The 19,179-nt window shown below is 47.8% G+C and overlaps 1 long non-coding RNA gene across 1 annotated transcript; it reads right to left on the reverse strand.

Moving 5' to 3' along the window:
- Nucleotides 1-13,432: 13,432 nt before the first annotated feature.
- LOC108639780 lies at nucleotides 13,433-19,173 on the reverse strand. Its single transcript, XR_001920720.3, has 2 exons — nucleotides 17,946-19,173; nucleotides 13,433-14,846 (listed from the first exon to the last, which is right to left on the reverse strand). It is a non-coding gene; the product is annotated as an uncharacterized LOC108639780 (long non-coding RNA).
- Nucleotides 19,174-19,179: the final 6 nt, after the last annotated feature.

The following is a 19,179-nucleotide window of genomic DNA, read 5'->3' on the forward strand; positions in this document are numbered from 1 at the left end:
TGTACTGCAGGCAGGAGGGAAGCACAGGACTGCTCTGGTTCCACATAACAGCTGAAGGAGAGCAGGGATGGCTGCAGGGAAAAGCAGTGTCTCCTGCACTGATACACTGAGAGGCAAATGGCCAAAGGGGATGTGGTTGGAGCTGGTCCATAGGGTTCCCAGGAGCCCTGTCCTGAGCTGCTGGCACCCAGCACCTCCACTGGCACAGGGGAAAACAGAAACACACGGGACAGCTTTACAGACCTGCATTAGTGTCCTATAAAAACGTCAGCTCCATTTCTGAGAGAGAAATTATGTATCGGAAAAATTAAGTGCAGAAATAAATCTTTTCCACGTGGAGGAGGTTTAGCCTGATGCTCAGAAATGAAGCAGCCCACCTCGTGGCAGTTTGAATGAGGGCTGGTAACTTGTGACCACGAGCAGCCATAAACTTCAGAAGGATCAATAGTGGGCTTGAAAGCCTCCCCTGAGCTGAGAGCAGCAGCTCCAGCGCCGGCTCCGCACGCGGCACTGCCACTGCCCGCGGAGAGCGCGGGATTGATGGGCACTCCGGGCTCTCCAGAGAGGGTTTGAGAGCAAATAAATGAATAAAAAGAAGGCTGGTGATGAGTTATTTGAATGTAGATTGAGCCACAGCAATCACAAACCCATTAATTTTGTGCTTGTCATCACGCACACAAGGAACACCTGAGCAGCAATCAGAGGGAGCCATGTGTGACCCCACGCACCCCAATGCTCACCACTAACTGATTTTATTAATGAGATTATTTGGGATTTTTCCTCTTAAACTTGGCTTCCATAATTTTTCTGAGCATTTCTCTTTTCTTTAGCGCTTCCTGTGCTTCATTTCTTGCTTATATTTTACAGTTTGGCCAAAAAATCCTTCCATGGCAGTGCAAGAGTGAAGGGAATATGTACTGTATCTACTATCTACTGAATAGAAAGTACTGTCATTTTCTGCTGAACCCACATCTTGCTTAGTGAACCCTGAAGGCCAACCCAAGGCTGCTCTTCCCTCTCTTTCTTTATCCCAACCTTTTTGCTGTGGACTGCTCAAAACCTGCCCTTTTGCCTGGGTCAGGTTTGCAGAGATAGTTGTTACTGATAACTGAGCCCACCTCAGCTCCAGCACCAAATATAAGGAGATCAAATGATATTCCCAAGGGCAAAGGAACAGCAAGAGAGATTTATTTCCCACCCTAGCCTTCAAACCAGACCCTTTCCTGAATGGGCCACCTCTGCCATGCTGCTGCACTCCTGGCTCTGCTCCAGCTCTTTCACACTAATGGCTTTGGATGATGCCAGAAACTTTCAACAAATAAAATCATCGACCCAACAGCCCTGATGGTCCTGGCTCACAGGCTGCTGGCACTGTCCATGTGTGTACAGCTGGTCTCATTCACATGGCCTCTCTGAATCCACAAATATCCCCCCTCCAAACCTCTTATACAGCCCATCCCACCCACATGTCTCCTTTCTCCTTGGTGTTTTAGGCTCTTACCTCTTTTAACCCCAGCTGAAGCAAGGCTTTGGTGAGTGGAAAACCTGGGATGAGGCTGAAGGTGGGAAGTTCAGTTCTGGCAGATCGACTGCAAGGAAACGTCACAGCAAGGAGGGTCCTTGATGGAGGCTTCTGCTGGGAGTGGGGTGGCTTTGGAAACAAGCAGAGGAGAAATCCTGGACCTCAAGAGAGGGCACAGCCTCAGCTCTCCACCTCTGACTGACTCCCACGAGGGCTGCAGGGTGCTGGCACACAGGGACAGGCAGGTGGCAGGCAGGTCTCTGCACCACTGCAGCTCCTACCCTGGGGTTTTGCAGAAAAAATGTTACACAAAGTACATTTCTCAAGAGGGAAATAGGAGCTAAAACCCTGAGCTTGCAGTATTGCCCACGCACCCAGGCCCAGTTCTCCAGGTCTGAACTATATATATCTGTTCAAGGTTTCCATCCCTAACAATAGCTGAGCCCTGTCCTTTGCAGAGCCCTTCCCAATGTCCTCTCTCCCTATCAAATCTGACACAGTATTCTCCTACTCACAGTGTGTCAGAGTGCTCACAGTCAGGGACCCGACTCAAACTGCTGGTTTCAATACCCTACAAAGAGCTACAAAAGCAGAATAAAAGGGGGAAATATCTAGTGCTGCAAAGCAAAGCAGCTGGGGGCTGTGCTGCAGAAACCTCTCTGCTGTGTGCTGTGGGAGCAGGGCCTGCCCATTAACCTCTGCCTGTGGTACATTATGGCTTTGATTTAGATCCTGAATACATGAACTCCAGTAACCCAACGATCCAGTGACCCTCATCTGGCTGCAGGGTAGTGCTTCCCTCGGCTGGTGCAGCCTGAGCACACCCAGGAGGAGGGACAAGGGACAGCAGCTGGCCCAGCTGTGGACATCCCCCTCACACCAGCACCAAGGTTGGGCTGCTCTGGTGGGATGTTAAAGCTTTAACAGTTGGTTTTTGTTCACTTCCAAGTGTCATTTATGATGGCACGAAGTCCTACAATAATCTTGTAGATTAAAAAGGGGAGAATAAGCCTCTTCCTTGCACATGGCAGCTTTTTCAAGGTCTCTGTGTCCTTCCAGCAGCAAGGCAGGTAATGGCATGATTGAAGATCCCAGGCAAGAGATCTGTAAGGTATTGATGTTGTTTTAAACTGAAGTGGGTGTGAGCAGAACACACTCATTCAGTGTAAGCCTTGCAGGAGTCGTGTATTACAAACACCAGCACATGAAAGGTCTCCGGACTGTAAACTTTTACAGCTGCAGAAGGTCTAAGAAAAGCCCCAGGTACAGCCCAGGTGCAGGAGCTGTGGCTGCTCAGCAGAGAGGGGCCAACACCCCCAGTTCCTTCTTTTCCCCTTAACGATCGGTGCATGACAGCTCGAGCTAAATTAAGCAAGCTGGGAGATAAAAATAGCAGCAGGAGCTAATTAAAACTCTTCCAATCCCCCGTGTCAGGGGTACCTGAGCCAGGGAGGGGAGGCAGCAGCAGCTCTTCCCCTGCTGCAGCTCTCCTTGCCAGTACTGGCAGCTGGAGGGGTTTTATGAACATTTTCAGCGTGATGAATGAGAGAAAGTGAGAAATCCCCAAAGCAAAGCTGGGCTCTCTGAATGCTGAGGGCAGCAGACAAGTGGCACGTTGGCCAAGCTGCTCATGCTGACCATGGCTGCTGAGACCTGCGTCCCCTCAGTGTGATTAAAGATGATTGATAGCACCGAGCAGTGCCTTGTTAGCCAGGAGATTGCATTCCTCTTCCTTGCTTGGAAACCAGCTTTACCACAGAGCCTCTGAGCACAGAAACGAGGGTGTAAAGAAAGAGGAGAAGGGCCGTGTCATCCACACCTCAGGCAAACAACTTCAGAACCCAAGTGCCACTCGTGGCTGCCATTAAATCCAGTCACCAAACACAGCAGCTGCTCCATCCAGTCTGGGACACAGCTCCCTGGAAGCTGTCAGAGATGCCTGTGTGCACAGCTCTCCAGGTCTGACACTGAGCAGCCACTGAAGTTTGGTCCCATCTTCACATAGGAAAGGTCTTTGCTTTGTGCAGCTTGTTAGGTGAGGAATATTCATGTGCATAGCAAGTATTTATACATCACTGGAAGTATTAAACTTTCTACCACCCAGATTTTAGCAGGATTTGTTACCATTCCAGGACTTAATGGTAAATGCCCCAGCAGACAGGGTAGGAAAAACCATGCATGACATGGAGCAGCCTGAGAACAGGCACAGGCATCATGACCCGCTCAGGGCCTCCTCAGCACAGGCAAGTGCAGCCACATCCTGGGAAAGTCTGCAGGAACAGGCAGGGAATGGACTTGCTCTCACTCTTCTCCATCCTTCCCCCACGCCAGCACCTATTACCAGGTGAAACTTGCCCTGGCTGTGTGTACCCAGTGTTTACCCACACTCCTCTCCCATTCCCACTGTCCCTTTGTACCACCAGGTTGTGGTTCCTGTGGCACACACCCAGCAGCACCTCTCCTGCCACCTACATACAACCTGAAATTCCCAGCCAGAGCTGCTGCAGAGAAAAGGAACATCTGCTGCAACCAAGCATTTCACATCTCCTGGGAAGGAGCCAGGGCTGCCCACCTGTAGGACTTCGAGGGCGAGCCAGGTCCTGTCCTGGCAGACCTGAGGATGCTCTCTGTGGATGGGGATGTCACCAAACAGCACTGGATGGGCACTGAGTGGGAAAACGAATTATCTCCACATTGTTCTGGGTCAGGGGATGTTGTCTGCTGTGCTGCTCCAATAACCCCCCCCCAGTGCAGCCCAGAGCACCACTCTAATGAGGATTTTCACTGAAGAGCAATGACACCTCCCTCATAATAGAGGAAAAGCTGCAAGTCCTGTCTTCCACAGGGACCAAAGATAAACTCCATTCATCTGTAACAGCCCATTTTCTGAGCCTAATGATGGTATATGTGTTGTCCTTTGACAAATTCCCAGTAAATATTTTACTATAAATGTCAGATACTCTACAACAATATCAGTGTGACTGACTCTAAACCATCTTTCTAGAACACACTCAGAAAAAAAAACACCTTTAATTTCAGTGAGATTTAAACTCCCAGATAACTTTTGACATAGACTCCATCATCTAGGTTTTTTAAAAATGCCACCTTCAAACCAGGGGTTTAAATCTTCCCAGTTGACTTAGGAAAAGCTCCCAGTGTTTGCTCCAGCCTTGTGCAGTTCACAGCTCACTGATACTATTGAAGCCTCTGCAGGCTTGTGCATTATTTCCCCTTCTGTATTTTATATTCCCTCCCCTCTCCATAAATAAAGCTGAAGCTGCAAATGCTGCGGTATGGATGCTGCCAGGTGGGAATTCATTCAGCTCAATGAATATATTCAACAGCTACAAGATACAGCAAGGGATCAGAGAAAGCCACACACAGAAGCATTTCTGTGCCCTGGATGCCACATGGGGCAGCCTGAGGGGAAGGTGGGATGGCAGAGGGAAGGGCTGCTGGGAGCCAGTCTCCTGCCCTTTGGCTTTTTACTTGACAGACTGAAATGGTGCCCCTAAAACTCAGCAGATTAACCTCTGAAGGGAGGAGAAACACAAGGCACTTGTGAAACCAAAGGGCAGCAAGTGATGGGAACACGGGAATGCTCCTCCAGCAAAGCTGCCAGGCTGGGTCACGCCACCAGCACCTGCTGCTGCTGCACAAAACTCGGCAGGAACACTCCTTTTTAGCTGATCCGCTCCTTTGCAGTGCTCTTGCTGAAGAAGTGCTGCCTTCAGTGAGTGCAACACCCTTGCTGCCTTTTCCACAGGCTCACCTGTAACTTGCAGGCACCTAAAAGCTCTGAGGAGGCCTCCTCTCCCCCACAGAGCCTTTGGGGGATTCGAGGGACACGGTGGGGACAGCGGTGCCACAGGTCAGACCCACTCCCTGGACACCCTGAGGAGCCTCCCGCTGCTCCTGCCTGGGAGACCAACCCTAAAAGCTGCAAAAAGCATTGTGCATCAGGGGCTGATGGAGTTTTATGGAATGCCAAGCAATTAATCAACATCCAAAGGACGTGTCAGAGCCTCCCTTCTCGCTGCTGCCGTGGCTGAGACACCACATTTCACATTTCACCACCTTCCACAGGGTATGAATAAGTGGCACATGCAGAAGTGAGGACAGGCTCCATGTCCCCATTCCCTGTTCATATGGTAACACATGATCCAGCTTTTTTTTTTTTTAATTTTTTTTTTTTAATCCCTCTACTTTACTTCACTTAACAACCAGGTCAGGTTTTTCTCAGATAGCCTCGTTCAAATTCCCACTCCCCTCTCCAAGGGGTTTAGCTACACTGGAAAAACATTCATAGGCTGACTTCCAGCAGATTTTACATTCCCTGTGAAAAATATACCGGTGTTCCTCAGCAAAACGTTCCAAACTCGCCGCCGAGGAGAGGGATGCTCACAGTGCCCAAGAGATGGCCCCTGTTGGAGCAGCCCGATGGGGAAAAGCCCCGGGATGAAGAGCCAGGATTTTCCGGCTTCCTCGTGCTCAGGTCCTTCCGTCGGGAATCCGGCGAAGCCAAACCCCTCCGCCCGAGCGGTGCCGGTGCCCGGGCAGGGCACACGGGTACCTCACCGGGGTCTGTCCGTCCCTCCCTGCCGGGGCTCGCAGAGCTCCCGGTACCCGGGGCGCGCCGGGGCTGCGGCGGATGCTGCCCGGGGCGGTGCCCCCGCCGCCTCTCCCGGCCGGTTCCCACTCCAAGGGGAATATGGAAAACACAGGCAACACCTGCCCTGAGCCCTGCGGCTCCGCACCCTGGCGACGCCTCCCAGATCCCCCCTTCCCTCGGTTTTAAACTTTCAGGGTTTTACATCCAATTCGGAACCCCCCCCCCCAGCTGCCAGACTATTTGCACCCCGTTACGAGGCAGCACTGGCCACGAGGACATCGAGAGGAGCCGAAGCCATATGCATCCACCTCCCACCTGGCCTCACCGGCACCGCGGGAACGCAGCACGAGCGCGAACCCGGGGAATGCTCCACGAAATCGCAATCAGCGCCGCGCCGGGAGAGCGATGGAGAGGGCTCACATGGCGGCCGAGCGAGGCCGCACCACCTCTCCCTCCCGTCTGCCCCCGTTCCCTCCCTCCTTTCATCCCTCCTTCCCTTTCTCCATCCTGCTTCTTCCCTCCCCCTTCCCTCCCTCCCTCTTTCTCTATCCACCTCTCCTTCCTCTCCCCCCCTCCCCACTTCCCTCTATTAATCCTTTCCCTTTTCCTCCCTCCTTTTTCACCCTTTCCGTTTATTCCCCCTCCTTCCCCCTCTATTGCCCCTTCTTTTCCTCTGGTCCTCTCCTTTCCATCCATCTGACCCCAGTCCCTCAGGCTGGTGGCTCCACTTCACCACCGGGGCAGGGGTGGGAACCAGCTTTGCTCCTGCCCCTCCGTGCATCCTGCCTTCCGTGCAGCTCCCACCCCCCTGCACCCCGCACCTGGAAAACGCGGCTCCAGCGCTGGATGGGCTGCACTTCCCGGGACGTGCCTCCTTTGGGAGCTGGGGTAGGGAAAACTGGCTCCAGTGTCAAATCCACAGCTAAGGACACAGCACACAACGGGGAGGATTGGAGGGCAGCAAGCCAGTGTGCTGGAGAAAGCCAGCTTGGCAAGACTGGGACCAAAGCAGGGACAGAGCCAGGGCTAAAGGAGAGAGGGACACAGGGAAAGGTGCTGTGGGCTCTGGAAACCACGGCCAGACTGAGTGATTCAGCCAAAACACATAGAAAAAGAGTGGCAGAGCCAAGAACAAGGATGCAGCTCCATCAAGGTGTCCAGCAATGGGACACTTCTTTGGATACAGAGAGAAGGACAAGAGAAGGGTCACACACCATGCAGTAACTCCGGCTACGTGAGCTGCCAGCCCTGGCAGCGGGGCCAGGGGCAGCTCACGGACACCAGCACAGCACCTGGAGCTTGGAATTGCAAGGGAGTTTCTTCAAGGAGAGCTCATTCCATGCAGGGGCTTTGCACACATGCTGGGGTCGCCAGTTCCCAGTGTTCTGGATGAAACGTGCTGCATCTTTGCAGAGGCGTCCCCAGTGTAGCACAACACGGCTGCCTAAATAGAACAACTCAAAATAAAGTGCGAGCTGAGATGCGGAGGAGGTGTTGTTGGGTGGCTTGTTTGGAATCAATGGAGCCCCGTGCTTGGGCTTCTTGAGCTCCCTTTGAGTCGCAGAAATTATAGAAGCCCACAGAGGTGTGTAAGTTTTGATTTCTCCAGTCGGAACGTGGTGTAGCCCAATTTAGGCAAGTTCCAGCGGGATCCAGGCTGGTAGAAACCTGCCTCCCAGCAGGACCCCAGCTGGCAGCCAGAGCACACTGGTTATTTGTCTTTGAGGGACTGCAGCTCACATGTATTCTTTCATGCAAAGTTACAGTGATATTTAAATTATAGTGAATTCAGCACGTTTTCCTGGGCTCTCATTCACATTTGAGGAAGAGCTGAAGGCAGCAAATCCATCAGGGTTTTGACAGCAAGGACAAAGCAGGGATTTGGTCAGCAGAATGGATTCTGCACTAAAGAAGGAAGTCAAAGGGATGATGCTCTCCAGGACCCCCAGCCCCAGGGAGGAGGAGGCTGCCCTGGGATGGAGCTCAGGAGCAGGGAATTACCAATAAAGTCACAAAGCTACAGGAGGCAGGTTAGACCTTGATGTTCACCATGGACTGTCAGGGTACGTTGCTTTAACAGAGTAATTGGCTGTTCATCATTTTTCTTTACTCTGTATTGTTAAAAAATTCCCACCAAACAACCCAAAGCAGGGCTTCATTTTCCTCCAGACAGACAATGTGCTGTGTTGCTGCCTGGGCTCTGGGCAGGATTGTTTGACTACAACATGAATAAAGCTGCAGCACATCCAGTGACATAATTAACCATTACAGTGTGAGAGGCCCCCAGCAGCCATGCATATAATCAATTAGAAATACACATTTCCAACTTGGGTTTCTTCCCCTCCCCTTTGCTTCTATGCAAATGCACTCGGGCTAAAACACTCTGACGGATTTTCTGCTGCTCATCTCAAACAGCAACTTCTGCCCTGGCAAAGCACGTGCACGATGCCAACACTCACACCAGGAGCATTTCCCACAGGCATTCCGGGGCCAGGAGGGAAGAGAGCACCGGTGATGCCTCCCAAAACCACAGCTAAGCTCTCCTACCTCATTAGCAGCTGTCCAGAATTCCATCCCCGTAACATGTCTCTCTCTGATGATGGCAAACAACAGCGAAGATGAAGTGGAAACCTCTTCTCCCAGCCAGGAGCCTGGCATGGCTGTCCCAGGCAGGACAATTAGCACTTTGCATCTTCTCAGCATCATCCAAAACTTGGGTTAGGAGTTTGCCAAACCCTGCAACATCTGTTTTGGTTTATTGTTTCACATAACACCATCTCAGAACAGCATCACTTTGCCTTCCCTGCTTTTCACTGTTCCTGCTAAATTCTCTCCTCCCTGAGAGGGAGGATCCTCCTCCACAGCCACATGTGGGCAAATGGAGCCAGGTGGGATTTTGCCCATCTGAGGATGTCACAGAGCTGTGCTGGTCCCTGCAGGGCTGGAGCCTGACCCAGCCCAGCAGCTCTGCCCCAGGTGTGGCAGCCTGAAGCTCCACGGACACCTGAGCAGCAGCTTTTAGGCTGCACCCAAGGTCCAATCTTATTAGTGAGGAGGGATTTGAACTTCATCAGTGGCTCAGACCAGAAGTGATTTATTACAGCAGCTCTCCCTGGGCTGTCAGTGGTGCAGTGAGGGGTGGTGGGCCTGTCTCCTTTCAGCTACAAGTGTTTGATTCCTGCAGGTGACATCTGCAGGGAATCTTTTCCCTGGTCTTTTCCCTTCCAACAGAAGTCACTTTGAAGGAATTCAGGTTGTTATACAATAAAAGGCCTGGTCCTGTCAGCTCAGGCCATGAACTGGTAGGAAACCTCAGGTTTGCCTCCCCTCCCACTCCCTCAAACTTGCTCCACATGGAATTACTCAGACAGCAAATCCACCTGAGGGCAGCCACCCCTTGAGCCCATGTGTGGCTCTAATCTGGCATCAGACAAGGGTTGTGGACCAACTCTATCTGTACATCAGGCTGTGAGAAGCATTTTGGGCACAGGAAGGGAAGGTCTGCACCAGGAATTGTTGTGTTTGCCTGAGGAAGAAGAGCGAGCAGGTAAATGCAAGGAGCTGGTGATGGGGGGGCTGGAGTTGCTGTGACTTGTGTGGGAGGTGACAGATGCTCCCTGCCAGCTGCCTCAGCACTTGCTATTTTTTGTCATTTCGTGGGCAGCACGGCCGGGGGGAGGCTTGGGGAGACGCTGGAGCACAACAGGGATGTGCAGCAGCCCTGGCACAACCCCACGGTGCAACTTCCAGAAGTTGGGAACCACTTGCCAGAGAGACTTTTGAAATTTCAATTTTTCATGAGAGGGTGTTTGTGGGGTGTTTCACACTGGATGGCAAAACTGGCATCAGCAGCCTGGATTTGGGATCCACAACTGTGGCAACCACGGCTCCTGTTCAGGTGGGATGCAACCTTAGGATGGACTGCTGTGGCAGGAGTCAGCACAACCTCTGCTCCTTATCCCAGCAGCAACATTATTATCTTAGTTTTCAAACAGTGAAATCAGAAAAAAAAGGGAAAACTCACGGCACCAAAGAACACCAGCCACTCTCCGGGAAGGGCTTTCACATCCCGCTTGCACCATGACTAAATTAAAGGAATTAACTCCGTGGGCTGTTGGAGCTGAAGCTCCATTTGCTGTTTCCCCTGCACATCCCTCTGCCTGGAGCCTCTGCTTGGGAGGAAGCGCAAGGAGAGGTGCAACATTATTTTTATCTCAGCACCCACACGCTGTGAAAAGCCTAAAAAACCCAGTGCGGAGCCTTTCGCAGCCTCCCCGAGCAGCTCTGACTCACAGAACCACAAAGGCACACGTGTGGACGGAAGTTACCCACTTTAGTGAAGAGAAAATACCCTCTGGAATCGTGTGGGTCTAAACTGAGCTAATAAAAGATGAGGATGTGCCAGTCCAGGTGCAGCCTTTAGTCCTTGTGGTGTTCCGTGGGCGCCACATCCCCAGCCGGGCTGGGAATCTGAGCATTCCCACTCTGGAGGGAAGGAGGTCTGAGAGGGCATGAAGTGCCCACATCCCAGCCCTTCAACAGGACAAGCTGGAAGAGATGCTGGCAGCACATTTGCTCTCACAACTAGTGTTTTCTGTCATCTCCAAAAGGAGTGAAGGTTCCACCACCACTCCCCCTGGCAGCTTTCTCTGGGACTGGACCTGGTCTGTGGGACTGGACCCATCCAGGTTCCCCAGAGAAGCCCCACTGGAGCCTCCCAGGCTGGCTGGAAAGCAGGTGCTCACAGGATGAGGGCTGGCTCTGGCCACAGCAATCTGATTTCAGAGATCATGTTTGGGAAAGCAGTTTAGATGGCATTAATTATTAAAGCCTCATAAGGCTTCTATTAAGGGTAATAGTTTTAAATGTGATTTATATAGCCCTGAAATTCATTACCAATCTTTTAATGATGTTAGTGTCAATCAGGCATGAAAATGCTAAATGACTTATCCCAAAATGACCAGGAACTGATCTGAGGAGTTTTGGGATGCTCTCACCGCTGGCCTTTCCCTCCTTCTGCCCTTGCACTCCTTGCTGGTTGCTTTTATAACTCCTTCTGATGGATTTTTTCCTAAAATCACACCTAATCAGTGTCCCAGACATGGTTACACTTGTAGGAGAAGCAAATGAATCCTGTTAAAAGAGTGTTTCTGGAGGTGTTGCTGAAAATGTTGAAGCTTTAATGAGGTTTTATATAAATTGTTGCAGAGTGTTTTATATGGGTTAGCAAGTCTCCCTGTTACAGGCATTAAGTTTTAGTAAGTGTTCTGAACAGAGGAGCGAGGTAAGAGGTGATGGATCAGGTCCTCAAACAGGAAAAATAGGAAAGATAGCACAGATGTGGAGCAAACACTCTCTCACACTCACACACGCAGGAAATTCATTCCCAGCATGTGAAGAGATGGGTGATTTTTGCCAGCCTTGATGGGCAAGAATAAGATCTAAAATACTTCTAAGCAAACTTTCCACTGTGGGGTTGTTGCTTTTTCCGCACCCAGGTATTGTGCATTAAATTGGTTTTGGAATTTTTCCTCTCCTTCATCAGTCTGTGCAACATCTCCTGGGGTAGGATGTCAGGCACTGACTCAGGGACCAGTAATGAGCACTAGAAGTGGCAGCTGGTGCCTGACACTGTCACCCTGGCAGCAAATGCGACAAGTCCCCTGAGAAGGAGACAGTACTGACTCATTTCCCATGAGATCTGCCTCATTCCATGCTCCTTCTTTAGGAAAAGCAGGGAAAAAAAAGGCAGAAAATAAATTTTAGCAGGTAACTCTGTGGGTCCAGCCCTGCCACTGACTGTTCTCCCAGAGAGATCCCCATGTCTTTGGGTGTAGCATCACTTTGGGAAGGTGACAAGTGACAGATGCAGTTGGGGAAAACATCCTTTTGAGGACAACCCATCCACCCTTGGCAACAGCTGCCCTGATTTGGGCCCCTGATTGATTTTCCTTTGCTTTACCATGGCTCCCCAGGGAGCAGGTGGGATTATAATTACCTTGTGGTAATTAATGCAGTCATCATTTTATAGCTACCCGAGCATTTCTCACAGGAGATGGTTTTATTTGCAGCTCACGCACTGGCTCTGTAAAAGTATTCTGAGATTTCTCAGTCAAATACCCAAAGCTCTAAAGAGAATTTGGGGCTGGGGGAGGCAGCCACAGGTACTTGCTGTGATTTATTGCGTGCTGGATGCTGGAAACATTCCTGGTGGAGATACTCTCATGTATGGGATGCGACAGGCACAGAGAGATTCAGCCTCTCCTGCAGCCTTTAACTCTTAATTTTTTCCCAAGCACCCCCAGCCTAATCTTGCCTAGTTAGAAATAAAAATGCACAGTTGTACACACTGTCCCCTTCCTCCCCACCCAGTCAGAGTGTTGAGCCTCACACTTGAGCAGCCAAGTCCCCACGCAGCCTCTCACCGCCCCGCTGTTCCCGCTGACTCATCCCGGTGGGAGCTGGGTGACTCTCCCTTCCCATGGGACCACCACCGTGGGAGGGTGCAGACCATGGCCATGGGGTGGCCAGGGGCTCTCCCAACTCTGTGGGTCCATCTCCACCCACCCACGCTCTGCCAGGCTTGGCTTTCCCCAAGGATAAGTCTGGAGCGTGTTTAGAGATTCACTCCTAACGAGCTCTCACCCAAAAGCCACCATCCCAATCCTGCTGGAGGCCCAGCCACAACTTGGGATGAATCCCAACCAGCCAAGGTGACAGGGATGCAGATCTGGCAGCTTGGAGAGCTCAGGACCCCCTTCCTCTTGCCCTGGAGGCACAGACTCTCCGTGTGTCACCCCAAACTCCCCCTTCTGCTGTGCAGAAATATCCCAGCCCCTGAGGAGAGACGTGTTCGTGGGGCTCAGAAGCTGAGGAGCACAGACCTGCTGCCTCTGGAAAAACCCCAGGAATTTCAACCATTCCTTTGGGCAAACCCAGCCAGACTTCTGCAAATTAAACTAACCTAATTACTGAATTGGCATGAGATTCAACCCATGTGAGAGCAGGCAGAAGAAGGAGTTGCCTGTCAAGTTGTCACAATATTTGTACGTGGCTTTCAAAGTCTGAGAATAAAATGATGTCAGTCTAAACAAGGGAAGTGAGTGTGGGGTGAACGTGGCTGGTGGGACTGGGAAGTCGTGTCCTCTCCCCCAGGAGTGCCCAAATAGGTATTCCAGGACAAAGGTGGGTCCCTGAGCATCATTAATCACTGAAACAACCCCCCTTCCCCTCTGCAGCCTCCGTGGAGTCAACTTTGAAAGGGAATTCCATCAAAGGAGACCAAACTCTCACAAAAGTAATGATCAGTATTTTTATTCGTACACACTTGTTTGGAAACTACAATTAATATTTAACAAAAGCATTTCATGCAAACAAAGATTGAAGATATTGCGAATTAAGAAAAGAAAAAAAAAGATGCTGTAATTTGTACATCAGTCTTGCCCACTACACTTCCTATGGTATTTTTTTTTTAATCTTTTGAAAGATCAATGGCCTCTCCAAGTTTTCTGGTAGCATCTTGCAAATAAATGATATGAAAATAAATAATGTTCTCCTCTGTATAAATACAACATTAGGGTCTTAAAATAATATTAAAAATACGAATGATTTAAAGGCAGGATTACTCCTTGTTTAAAAAAAGGGAACATTAAAGTAGCATACAGTCATTTGAAAAGTTTCAGGTGTTCTCTGTATTGTGCAAAACCAAAGACTGTTGGGGAATGCACATTTTAAAAAGAGCCAACGAGCTTCATTTTGTTGAAATTAATTTTTTTACATTCATTTTGATAACATGGGAGAGAATAAACGAAAGGCCTGGTGGGGAACGAGCCATTGATTAAATTTGTTACCACTGCAACAAAACTTTTTTCTGCTCCAAGGCCAACAGCAATGGACACAAACATATAATATAATTCATATTTTTGGTGATTTTGGGCTCTTGGCCCCAGCCAAGCTCTGGAAGGACAGAGCCCTTGGCAGTGTTGCCTCATGGGGTTCAAATAGAAGGAAAGTAAATCCAAGTAATTCTTAGGGAAAAAGCTTATATAAATATCAGAAACATCATTTTCCTTTCTATTAAAATGTTCCTGTCAGTAATGATTATAAAATTAATGTAACATCAGCTGTGGACTGTCCAATGAGTCCTGAGTGAGAAATGAGCTCTAATGGCATCAGGCTGAGCATTATCAATGCTGTTGCTACTCATCCTGTTTAGAATCATTAATAGACTCTTAATTTATTTATTTAGGTCAACTGACATCAGTGGGAGAAAAAAAAAAACCAGCTTCTGGAGCAGTTTTCTTTTAAATTTGACCTACTGTGTCACAGACAAGGAAAAGAAAAACACAAAGACATAAATACAACACAGAAATACATTAAAATATCAACAGAAAGTATCAACCTGTGGTAGACGGACCAGGAGTCGTATAAACATTACTAGAAAACAGCTGTGCTGACCTTATTTATCCACAGGGAATCTCACCTTCCAATGATCAGTTCTGGTAAGACTTCCATTGACACGGAATTTTTAAATTGCACATAAAAATCTCAGTGACTGGAAGAGAGGTGAGTGCAGCTGACCCACACAGTCAGCATCACTCCCCCTCCACACCCTGACTCCAGGTACAAAAGCTGGACTCCAGATTCGGTAAGAAACGTTATCAGATCGGATTTTATTCCTCTCCAAACGGCTTCAGCAGAGTTACTAAAGTTCTATAAAAAAGTAGAAACAGCATGGTATAGCCAGCAGTACCATGTGAATCCAAGAAGCTGATTTTAATAGTAAAAATGATAATAATACTTACACAACTCTTTTCAGGTTACAAGTGTATTAGAAACATTGGCTAAGAAGTCCTCACACCTCCCTGTGAGGTAAGTAAGTATTATTACCCCCATTTTACAGCTGAGGTAACTGAGGCAGAGAGGTCCATAAGTGGCCTCTCCCCCTCAAGGTTTTCCTGGGACCAGGAGGGCTGTAGTGCATGGTGATTATTCATGATAAGGCTGTTTAATTACCAATTGTTACTGGCACAGTGAGGAAATCATGCACGTTTATGGAGTCGAGTCTTATTTAATCTTCAACTGAACTATTTCAGATCCCATCTATGAGTGCAGAGCTGAGGGGAAAAAGTGCTTTTTAGCTTGTCTGCTTATGGACTACTGGGCAGCTCAGTGCCTCCCCACAGGCAGCACAGAGGGGACACAGAGCCTGGAGCCCACACTCACGTCTGCAAAGAGACAAAAACCTATGTACAATAACTTATCCTAACGACTACAAGAACTGAAAATCACATTAAATATTTCCAGAAGTTCCCTGGCAGGTCCAAAAGCCCACTGTAAACTCAATACTGTAAATATGCTCTTTCTACGCATCTCAAAGCTTTATTATTGGATTGTTATTATTAATATTATTTCCAAGGATGTGTTTTCCTCAATAAGGAGGCTCTTCCCCCTCTGCTCCCTGCATGTGTCTCCTATGGCATTTTACTGGGATTGCATCCGGATGCACCGGCTGAGGAAAGACTTTGCAAGTGGTACCACTCAATCCTTGGACATGTCACCTTTCCAGCTGGAAGACAAGTTCCTCTCTCACTTGAGTTATTAATTTAATAGAAGCCCAGCACTATTCAATTGAATTCACCTCCAAAGACACGATGGACTTCAAAGGCCAACAGTGTTCAGATATAATGAGTTCCTGTTAAACTAACAGCTGATCTCCAGAAGAACTTTCTTCAGTTTGTAAAGGGAAATTCAATTGTACTTCTGGAAAGAATGAAGGATTAGAAAGCTAAATTGCATTTCTGCTCTAAACTGCATTAAGAAGGAGTATTTTATTATGGAGTGTGCTCTCTCCTTCTCAGGGATGTGCCATCCTTGTTGAGAACACCAAGACTGGCCAGTGGGTGAAGTGGTTATCCTGGAAACCCACCACCCTGCTCAAGTGGCTCAAAGGTGCACAAAACCACCCAGATGCCTGAATAATGCAGAAATTTGCCTAGGAGCCAGTTAAGTCCCATTTGATCCCTGAAAACCCCTCGGAAGTTTTACATGGCAGACCTGTGCCTCCCTCAGCAGGAATGGGGCTGCCCTAGAACCCCTTGGGACTCAAGCTGTGGGATGGAAACACAGCTCCCAAAACTTCTACCCAAGCTTCAGTGCAGTATAATTCTCAATTTTCCTTTTAGGAATCTTTGTGGCAACGTGGGTGTTGGGATTACAGTTGCTATCGAACACAAGTGAAAGAAAAGCAGCTCTAATGCCTCTCCCTCTGTTGATACATGTTCTCTAGAAACCCAAATCTTGTGAAAAATATTATATAAATAACATCTGTCTTTAAAAAGATATGAAAAGGCTTGCAGGATACTTAAGGTTTTCCTTGCCATTATAAATGTCTGGATTCTGAGCAGCCACTGGGAGTTCTCGGGACAGGGCCGGTCCGAGCGCGAGTGCTCACGTGTGAGGGCAGAGCAATGAGGGGTAACAAACACTCAGTCCCTGCTTTATCCAAGCCTGCCTTGCTCCTGCAGGATCCAGGAGTTCACAGGACCTTTTCCTAAGTGTTACAGACACCTACAGAAGACGGTGAGAGCTGTTGAAAACCCAGGGGCTTGAGGTAATGACGCTGAAGAGGAATTTCTGCTTCTACATCAGAAAAACTGGGGAAAAAATCCAAGTGCTGAAGAGACTGGTTATGGGAAGCAGCCAGAAAATGAGCAGCTCTGTCCCAGTGTTGGACCAGCTCTGTGTCCTGGTGTGAACAGCACTGACTGTCACAGCTGTACCGGGAACAACCGCCCGCAGTGGGACTTCCCTGGACAACTCATCAGGAAAACAGACCTGTGGGAACATGTGCCCATGGGATCTCCTGCCTGGTTTCTGACTTGGTTCAGCTCTGCCCCTGTTCTGCTTTTCTTACACCCCAAACCTGTGTGCTGGCATTTCTCCCAGTATTTTCCTTTTTCAAAAGTGTCTTTTCCACATTCTTAAAACACTCACAATGATGCCTCATGGCAGACTGACTTAGCTGAGAGCCCCTTCTTCATTCAAATCTGAGACACTCAGTAACCTGTTATCTTAATTTAATCTATTATAATCTACAGCATGATACTCTGATTTTCCTAAACTACATCAGGCTCATAATATTCAGTAAAAAAAATAAAAAATCATGAATGCTGCACTAGGCCACATGCTTTGTGGTGAATACCATCCTTTCTGAACTATATAATACACAAAGAAGAAAATGAACTCCCAGTCTTGGCTGTGAGAACGTTTGACACAGAATGGCTTAAAAACTTTGCTCCTGAAATGAGTGAAAAATTTGGAGTCCTGTTTATTTAGGCAACAATCTGAGTTCCTGACAGTTGGCCAACACCCCTCACGAGCCGTGTGTTTTCCCACAGCTTGGGATGTCACCAAAGCCTGATCGCTCCGAGATTCTCCTGGTTAGAGCTGGGGCTGCAAAAGGACTACGACTGGGCAGCAGCTGGACTTCTGGAGTGCTGGAAATCGCCCATCCCAGCACCAGAAACAGCTTCTGAAGGCCCCAGGGGTCCCCAGACAACCCACAGGTGCCGTTCACATCCAACTGTGTTTCCCTCCACAACTGTCCCCCTCTCCACAGGTCACCCCTGCAGGGCCAACCCCCCCCCCCTTGGTGCCACTTGGCAGGACTGGATCTTTCTGACAGAATCTTTGGCACAGGTTCCATGTTTTATTGTCACAAAAGATGGATTAGAAAGTAGATTCCCCCTCCCACCCTCCCCCATTACATATTCTAGTATAAATTTAAGTCTTTTATGGCAAATATCTTACTTTTTGAATATGTTTACATGCTGGAAAAATCGTAACCAGTCTGCATGCAGCAACAGAGACATCATGCTTCTGGCATCATCATGCACATCTGACAGACAAAAAGTGCCTATGGCTGCTAAGGGGAACAAGGCAGAAGGGAAAAAAAATAAGGGGAATGCACCAAATACTATTTTACATGCTGTAACAAAACCAAAATATGCACAAAACGTATTTACTGATATTTGAATTAATATCTTCTGGTAAAGTTGTAAGAGGAAATATCAAAATTTTTTCTCTAAGTGATAGGAGAGGAGAAGATTGCATTAATTACAGTGTTCATCATTGCAAATAAAGTCTATTTCCTTCTCTGCAAGTAATAAGCAGATGTGAAATGAAAGCCTAATTGAACCTCGTATAAAACCTGCAGGTAGCAATTATCATTTAAAAGTATATCTACTTTTAAAAAAAGAGATTATACCCTAAGCCAGTAACAATATCCAAAACCTAAAGTAAAAATCAAAACAATAGCAAGAAAACATTTAGCTAAATCTAAATGTGTCATTCAGAACAAGAACTTTCACAAATAAAGCACGAGTTGTTTTATAAAAGTTTTATAATACTCTTTATGCTTGATATGATTATGTCAATAATATAGATCTGCTTATTATTAACCCTTATTATTAAGAGTTATTACTAAACATGCAAAATTCATTGCATGAAGCATATGTAAAAGGTATTAAATTCCATTCTATCAATAAAACAAGTTTTAGGTGCTGCTTCTTTCAGGCTTGATTATTCTACAGCCCAAAGTTTTCTGAATTAAAACTGATTATTTTAAGACTTAACTCTCACTTGATTTTCATGAGTTATTCTGAAGAAATCAGGAAGTCACTCGGGGCTGCACTTTTTGTTAATTTAGTACACATAATCCTTTCAATTTACTGCCCTACACTGCAGACTATAAATAAACACATGTAAATAAGATTTAGGAGGAATTACAGTTTTGTTTTACATTCCAGGTTAATGAACTTCATAGTAAAATATTGGTATTAGAACCAGTTAACAGTAAACTCGAGGAGCGGTGTAAATGAAACCAACTGAACAAACAATGGCACCCTGGATCACAGAATAATCTCATGGAGATTAAAATTCACAAAAGTATTATTAAAATTATTACTATTATCATTATCATTATTATTATTATTAAAGACAAAATTTCACCCTTGAGTTTATCACATGCTACTTAGCACAAGTC

The sequence above is a fragment of the Manacus vitellinus genome, unplaced genomic scaffold (assembly GCF_001715985.3).
Source record: "Manacus vitellinus isolate BGI_N305 unplaced genomic scaffold, ASM171598v3 scaffold_24_pilon, whole genome shotgun sequence".
NCBI lineage: Eukaryota > Metazoa > Chordata > Aves > Passeriformes > Pipridae > Manacus > Manacus vitellinus.